This window comes from Mastomys coucha, unplaced genomic scaffold (assembly GCF_008632895.1).
Source record: "Mastomys coucha isolate ucsf_1 unplaced genomic scaffold, UCSF_Mcou_1 pScaffold8, whole genome shotgun sequence".
In the NCBI taxonomy this organism is placed as follows: Eukaryota; Metazoa; Chordata; class Mammalia; order Rodentia; family Muridae; genus Mastomys; species Mastomys coucha.
Genome location: NW_022196914.1, coordinates 4,369,304 through 4,378,173, shown reverse-complemented (window position 1 = coordinate 4,378,173; position 8,870 = coordinate 4,369,304). Strand labels below are relative to the sequence as shown.

The 8,870-nt window shown below is 38.3% G+C and overlaps 1 protein-coding gene and 1 pseudogene across 2 annotated transcripts in view; one reads left to right on the top strand and one right to left on the bottom strand.

Moving 5' to 3' along the window:
- Positions 1–8,870, top strand: part of Wdr70 (WD repeat domain 70) — a 227,894-nt gene that overhangs the window by 194,526 nt on the left and 24,498 nt on the right. The gene's annotated exons all lie outside the window — the stretch shown is intronic.
- The window catches only part of LOC116083807, a 17,718-nt pseudogene continuing 14,237 nt past the window's right edge, over positions 5,390–8,870 (bottom strand).

Here is an 8,870-nt window from a genome sequence, read left to right as displayed (position 1 = left end):
CAGCCAGTGAACCAGATTCTTACCCTCACCTAATGTCTGTGCCACCCTCCAAGCAGAACCATTGTTCACTGTAACAGTTGGTGAATGCCTTCACGAATAGACCATCGTAATACACACACTATTTCATATAACCTGTTCCCTGTGGGCTGAGAATGATGACAATCACTCAAGTCAAATAGCTTTGACCATAGCAGGAAGTCTGTATCCAAAAATCGTGCCTACAATTCATTTCTTGGTGCAGCAGAACTGTCAACTCAGCTTAGCTACTGTGAAGGTAAAATCCTTTGGTGATGTGAGGGTCATTGAAATAAAACCGTATTACAATGAACTCCAATGTCTAAAAATTGTTCTTATTTTAGGTTTGTACCACAGTATGAGCCAAGATTTTAAGTTCTACTAAAAACAAAACAAACAAACAAACAAACAAAATATCTTTATGTTCATTTTAAAAAATCTAATAGTGATGTATTATTTTAAAATATACAGTTAATATTTTGGAGTTTTGAGAAATACGTATGTATTTTCAGTATTGCTGTAGATAAGCATCTTCATTTCATAAGACTGTTCATTTGACTGTTGTATTATATCAAACAACTTTTATAATACTCATTTTTACAGTTATAATATTTTATAAATTTTAAAGACTATGATTAAAAAAATCCTAAAAAGTATGGCGGGTATAGAGTGGGGGGTCTCTGGGAGGAGTTGGAGGACAAAAGGGAAAGAATAATTTGATGTAATTCTATTTACTTAAAATATGTTTTTAACTGTTAACAAATTCAGATAAATTGAAACTATGTATCTTTTCTCATCATAATACAATAAGACTTAAATCAGTCAATCAATCAATCAATAAAGATGTGTGAATACATGATAATGAACCTGGGAATAAATAGAAGATGTTGATATTTAGCATAAATCTGTTGATATAGTACTGGCGTGCTTTCTTCTCTAGTGTTATTTTTTCTAAGTCAACCAATACTGTCTAGTATGGCTCTTAGGACAGTGTTTCACTGTCTATGATCACTGTGGTCAGTCAGTACTACTTTATCTAAGAGTAGGTGTTAATTGCCAAAGCAGAAATATGCTATTGGATATATAGTGAAAGACAGTGTTCTGGTTTTTTTCCCCCTGCCTTTAAAATATGGAAGATGTGGCCATGAGACAGCACCAGACCCTTTCTTGGCGTATCCTGGCGGAACATGCTTGTACATATTTGTGTTGAGCTAGAACTTAGCTTGAATTGCCTGCTTACATAGCTTCCTAGTATCCAGAAAGGGTGGGGTATCACTAAGACTGGATAAAATGACCTCTCTGTCCTCACAGAACCTGAAGGTATCATTCTGTGAATGTTCTATAACAGCAGTACTCAGGGTCTAAAGTCATCTGCAGCACAGAAGTGTTGAAAGAAAAGGACACATTGATTTCCTTGTACTCTGTTAGTGTCTGCCTCAGCAAGTCTTGAAGTGATGATTGAAGTCAAGAAGAAAGATGATGGGTACCAGCACTGATGCTGTTGTATAGCTTTTAAAAAACATTATATAACGAATACATCCTTTTTCTAAGGGGAGTATAAAGTTGAGTGATTTTAAGACATATTCTATATAAACATAAGAGCCAGTCTTCAGCGTACCGTCTATGACTACTTGTGAGAGAACCCTGAGAATGGCGATATTGCTTGTTATAGTTCCTTTCTAAACTGTGAAGGGTTAACTGGGGATGGAGCTCCCATTCATGTGTCTATGGAGATGTCATCACCCATGCTGGTATGATACTTCGGTGGTATGGCTGCTCTAGACTCACTCACGTTTCTTTAAATAACCCCTTTACGATGCTTGCTAAGTAGTTCGATAACTCGTGTGTTTACGAAGTGGGACTTTGGTGGAGACAAGCCTTGGTTTGTTACTGGTACTGTATAAGGAGGGGAGGAGGTTTCCGTCTCCCAGTGAGGGAATTCTTGCAACATGTGTTGATTTATGTAATCACCACCAACACAATCAGGACATGGGACAGTTCCATCCCTGGAACCTTGTTTCCTTATGCTCCATATATCCTTGTCTGTGTTCCTCTCTTGTCCCCACCCCTAACATTTGGCATTCATTATTTTTTCTCTTTCAATATTGTTATCTTTTTAAGAATTTCATAAAGCATGTGACCTTTTGAAACTGGCTTTTCTTCAACAGAATGCCTTTACAATTAGTCCAGATTGTTATGAGTATCAAAAGTTTGCTCTATATTGGAGCATAATTAAATGATATTTATCATTTCAGTTTTTAGAAATTGTAGATAAAATTTCTATAAGCATTTCCAATGCAGGTTTTTACATTAATATAAAGATTCATTTCCTTGAGATTAGGAGTCTTTTTATATTGTAGATACCAAGCTTTTTGTGGGATATGTGATTTAAAGACATTTTCTCCTACTCTCTCTCCCCTTCAAACTTTCCCTCCATCTCCCCCCTGTGGCTGCTAGCCTCCACTGTGTGTGTGTGTGTGTGTGTGTGTGTGTGTGTGTAAACAGCTTTGTAGAGCAAGTTCTCTGCTCCACCTCCTCCTAGGTTTCAGGAATCAAACTCAGTTCTTCAGACTCACATCGTTGGAAGTCAAGGGCCTTCAACTGCCAAGTCTTAACAGTGCCTCTGAGAAAGCAAAAGTTTAAAATTTTGATGAAATCAAGTCAAATGTATTAATTTTTAAAAATAGATTCTTCTTTTGGTGACATTTACAAGAACTTCTTGTCTAACTCCAGATATCTCCAATTTTCTCTTAAAAGGTGTATAGTTTTCTGTTTTACATTTAGGTCTACATCCCATTGTAAGTTACCTTTTGTGTACCAGAGTAATATAACCGAGGTAGATATAACCGAGGTAGAACCAAGACTGTCAGGGTTATGCAAAGGAGTTTTCTAAATGGTTAGTAGCATGTTTTGTTTTCTTGTGTTTTGCTTTAATAGGACTCAGACCTGTAGCCTCTTATGTGCTAAGTTTGGCCCTGAAATATATATAATCAAGATAAGTCACCTCCATGCAACAGGTTTTTTTTTTTTTTTTTTTTTTAACTCATAGCCTGGCTCAGTTGGTAAAATGCTTGCACACTGCTTGGGTCTTAATCCCCAGCACAGTATCCTGCCTGTGGATGTTCATCTGTAATCTTAGCACTTAGGAATGGAAAGCAGGAGGGAGGGTCAGGGGCTCAAGGTCTTAGCTGCATAGAAAGCTTGAGGTTAGTCCAGCCCACATGAAAATTCTGTCTCAAAATAAAAAGAAAACAAAAGCCCAAAATACTGAAATTTTAAAAATAAAAATAGAACCAGTTATGCTGTGCTAAACTGAGTTAGAGCCTGAGATGAAAGGAAATCTCAGTTGGACTGCTTCTGTCCTCATTGAAAAACACATGATATTTGCTGATCACAGACATTATATATTATTTATTTACTAACTTTTTGGTGGAGGGCCACTTTTGCTTTAGCAATTACTTTGAACTCTGAATTTTGTCCCAGATCTACCTACTGATTTTACTTCCCTGAGTGCTGCTGTCTGATTTGTGACCACATTCAGAGGGAGAGGCTAAGCAGTATGTGTTTCCTCTGTCTTATCCCAAACCAAACAGGAGCTTTTTACATTCAAAATCAGTTGCAGTGGTAATGGAAAGCACAGAGTGACACAGTGCAGACCTCAGCAGATGTGCCCAGAGCAGGGCATCGCCTTGGTAGGAGGTGATGTCACTGATCCCACTGAGGCTTCCTTCCCTTACTCTGGCGGGATGTCCCCTTGACGCAGCAATACCACCCCAGAGCTACTGGACTTTGCGTAGCTGCTGTCCGGAATCAAGCATGGTTTCTGCAGATTTTCCATAGTCCTCCAGAGTCCGTGTCTTTGCCTGAGAACTATGATTTAGCTTCCCTGTATAAAAGTTAGAGCTGCACTCACAGAAGATTTTTTACAACCTCCCCACAGAGTTCCCTTTCTCCTCTCTTTAGCCTCACGTTCTCATGTTCAGAGCCCACATCCTTTACTCTAGCCCTCCTGGACTTGGAGAACAGCTGGTCAATATCTCTGCTTCCTTGATGATTATAAAGTTGCTGGTCTGACTTTTCTTGTGTAAGTGAACCAAACATTTAAAAAAAAAGGAGAAGAAGAAGAAGAAAAGAAAGACCTTTTGCTTGTGGATCAAATTTTCTCAGTGCTTCCATTATCTTTGACAATGTTTTCTTAGACATTCTAAGTTTCCAGTGACCACATTGGGCTGGGAAGGCTCCTGGGGGGGCTGCAGGTGCTATGTGCATGGTAGTGTATGCCATTTATTGCTTAGCACAACACATGGTATATAGTAGGTATTTGCTAAATATCTTGCTTTACTTTTTTTTGAACTTGATTCTAGAATTTTCTTACTGAGTTTTAACATTAAATGTTCTAAAGCCTCTCACTTTCTTTTTTTTTTATTTTTAATAGTTTCAAAAAATAATTTGGAATGTCACAACATAAGTATATTTACTTATAGATTTGATTAAAGGAGTGTACATTTTTGTCTGCTTATTTAAAATTTGACAGTGATTATCATTTTTTTACACTTACTAAAATAGCTGTGTTTGAGTTCAGTGGAAGAAACCCAAATTTTCTCCAGATGCTCAAAATATTGGTAATCTAAACTCTGTTTAACATAATTTGCTTTGGTTATTATACTATTAATGAGGATGAGCTATTGTAAAATCCACTGTGGTTCGAAGTAAAGAGGGGGAAAAAATCAGATGTAGCCCATTTTGGGCTCAAATTCATGATTCTCCTGGGTGTTAGGATTGCATGCACGCACCACCATACTGGTCTTGAAGTAAATATTGTTAGCATTTGACGTTTTATCATGTCTAATCAGGTAGCTGGAAAGATAGCTCATTGGTTAAGAGCACTAGCTGCTGGTCTGAAGGACCACACCCGATTCCCAGCCTCCACAGCTGCTCACAACCACTTGCAATCTCAGTGCCAGGGGTCCGATGCCCTCTTCTGGCCTCAATAGGGATTGCATATGCATGGTGCGCAGACATACATTTAAAAAGACCCATTAAATTAGATTTTTTAAATTAAAATATCTAATGAATTAATTTTCTTAGACTAGGAGACAAATTCCTGATTGCCACCTCATCGTTTCCTCAGTCTTCTTTAAAAGGACAATTTTTAGTTTCTTTTTTTTTTAAGATTTATTTATTATTATAAATAAGTACACTGTAGCTATCTTCAGACACACCAGAAGAGGGTGCCAGATCTCACTACAGGTGGTTGTGAGCCACCATGTGGTTGCTGGGATTTGAACTCAGGACCTTCGGAAGAGTAGTCGGTGCTCTTACCTGCTGAGCCATCTCACCAGCCCTTAGTTTCTTTAACAAGTGGATTCTTAATTCAGGTGCACTTGTTAGAGCCCCCACATTCTCTTTTGCAATGGTGTTTTCTGTAGAATCGAGGTTTAATTCTATAGCTGAGTAACTTCAGGATCTTCTGATTGACAGTAACACCATTGTAGAAGTCCCTGTGTGAGATGAGCCTAAGGCCCTCACTGTTGTTCTGGCTTTCTGCAAGGAAGGAGAATTGAAAGAGGCCGTGCTCTGCTAGTCAGTCTTCTGGGGCCTTTGACCGCTGACTGGGTGGAGGTTAGAGCCACTCAGTCATCAGTGTTCTAGCCTAGTACTCTTAAGGAAATGCTCTCTGCTTCCATTTCTAGGCCTCAAAAACCTTCAAGCAGTACTACTTTTTCATCAAGTAGAAACCTTTATTTTGTTTTTATTTAACAACTCTTTATTTAAACTGGACTACATTTCCTTGTGTAGACATGCTGACCATGAGTGGCAAAGCCAGATAAAGAATCAGACACTAGATAATATAACAGTTGGGCAAACATAATAATGACTCTATAAAACCAGACAAAGAAGTCCTGGGGAAATGGCTAAGCAGTTAAGAGCTCTGGCTTCTCTTATAAAGGCTCCGGGTTCAATTCCCAGCACCCACACAGTGCTCACAGATGCTTGTAATCCCATTTCTAGAGGATTTAACTCCCTTTTCTGGCCTCTGTGGGCACCAGTCACATAAGTAGTACACAGATATGCACGCAAGTAAAAATCCCACACACCTAAAATAATAAAAGTAATTTTTAAAAACTCAAAATGCAAGAGCACGTGCTAGTACAAGTGAGAATGAGTGAGCTCGCATGCGTGAGTGAGCACATGTGAGCACGCATGCATCAGTACATCTCAGTTCACAAATGCTCAAGGATGGTCAGAACAATGTGCTAGCCTTTAAATAACATACAAACATATATGATAGTAATGGGACTGCTCAGTCATCTACCGCCACATTGTGTTCACTGTGAGCCAGTGAGGACTCACTGTCCTTTAGGATTTCTTGAGGTTTTCTTCTCCAATCTGATGAAGGGTCTGTCTGTGGTAACTCATTTTCTAGCTGTTCTACCAGAGCTCTGGCCAAACTGTCACAATTTCACTTAGTATGGAGGATGTCTATAATTAGCATATATCTCATACTTGTTTTCCTTTTCTGCAATCATAGATAATAATCTTGTAGAAGGAGTTTTCAATATCCCAAAGGCTAAATAAAACAATATGATATTTAAAACCTCTATACTTGTACTACTAGATAAATGATGCTGTCTTAATACCTTGTATAATTCACCTATACAGTGAAAGTCTGATCTTTTTTCATTTCTTTAAAGTTTTTCATGCTTAATTATTTCCTTCTTTGATGACACATATTTTTTGTTTAGTAGCTAGAGTCTTAGTATGTTTTATACATTTGTGTTTTATTCAGATAAACAAAGGCCTGAGGGTTGTTGTTGTTGTTGTTGTTATTGTATTTATCTCTAAATATTGGCAAATGAGAGATAAAGGGCTTGAGTCTGTGAAGATTAAGTTGGAACAATTTTGATCAGGTTGTAAAAATTTGGCCACTGGAAAATTTTGATTATATGAAGAAACATACTCCAAGATAATAGAAATGCTGCAAAACCACAGCACCATCTCTGGTTGCACGTAGTTCTTATGTTGCATAGTCTTTGGATCTGGGTAACATTGGTGTGTGCTGTTTTTATTTATTTCCAACATTTTATAATAACGTAAAAAGCACATCTCAAAAATATAATTCACAAGGAAAGATTTTAAAAAACAAGAGATTAGATTTGGTTCACTTTGACTGGAAGAATGTGCACACCAGCTGTATAGCCTTCAGGGAAGCAGAGGATCTGGGCCATCCCCTTTGCAACCTGGTAACATGTAATATCCAAAGATAGGCCCATTGTTTGCTAGAGGTGATCACCCTGAGGTTTCAGTACCTCATATGCCATTCAGGTCAGAGAGGGCTCCAATAACCTGTGCCTTGCCCACTGTGTGGAGATGTGTGAGGTGGATTCCCCTGTCAGGGCTTCTGGTCTCTGAGCCATGCAAGAAGACCACCCACCTGTACCCCCATGGGTTGCAGCTTCAGTGTCCTCTTGTTTCTTGCTCCCTGGCTCTCATCAATAAAAGCAATTACCAGACTTCCTCCAACAATTATTTCTTCTTCTCTGTCATCACACTTTCTTCTCAAGTTCTGCAGTTGGAGCAAACTAGCATTTGTTGTTTTGAATTAGATGAGGGAAGTTTTATTTAATTTGTTTTACCCAAGAGACATTCTATTTTCTCTGAGAACTTTTTCTTGTGATGAAATTCTTCAAGCAAGCTTATTATCAAATACAGATGTGGTTCATTTAGTATCAAGGACAACTACCAGGTTCCAGAGTTTTGCTGCTTTAGTGGTTAGCTCAACTTTATAGCACAATTTAAAGTAAGTTGATCTCCATAGATATGTTTTCCATGGGTGCAATGGGGATTAATGTATGATTATACGGAAAATTTGAAAGTATAGTGTCTCTGTAGCAGTTTTCAACCTATGGGTCATGACCCCCTGGGTGGGTGTTAAACAACCCTTTCACAGGGTCACCTAAGACCATCAGAAAACACACATAATTACATTATGATTCACAACAGTAGCAACATTCTAACTATAAAGTGACAGTGAAGATAAGTATATGGTTGGGGGGTCACCACAATATGAGGACCTGTATTAAAGAGTCGAAGCACCAGCAATGCTGAGAACTTCCACACTGTCTGGTATTACAGCAGATGCAGAACAATACTACCTCACTCGCTTCTCTTGCTATATGAGAGAGCTCTAGCTCTTTTTCTTGTCACTATCAGGCTTCTGTCTGGTTTATCAAAGAAAAAAATTATTTGGAACAAAGAAAGGAAAAGATTTCCAAGAAAAATGACAAGTCTGGCCTATGGTAGGACCATCTTGAAATTGGAGTACATTAATAAAAGGGGAGAAGCCAATTGTGCTGGCCTCACCTCTGATTGCAGAACCTGAGAGGCAGAAACAGGAAGATCACAGGTAGTGTGAGACCAGCCTGGGCTGTGTAGCAAATTCCAGTCCAGGGCTGCACAGAGAGACCTTGTCTTAAAAGGCCAAAAGCAAGACTGAATTGTCTGGAGATCTCTGGAGAGTGAACACAGCTCTTTTAGAGTTTTTCATAGTTCTTTTAGATTTTTTTCCAACAGGATTTTTGAATTACTTAGAGAGTGGATACAACTGTTTTAGAATGTTTCCTAGTAGCTATCCAGAGAAGGCTGTCTGAAGAGCGAACATAGCACTTTTAGAATTTTTTTTCCTGGCTTTCCGATTTTGATAGGAAAACCTTTAAGAATTACTTTTAGAATTTTTCTAACAGGATTTCTGACTTGGTCTAAAAAAATCCAAGAATTTTTTTTATAGTAGCTTTTCTGACTTTGGTTGGAAAACCTATGAACTATCCAGAGAGCTGTAGAATTTTTACTAGCAG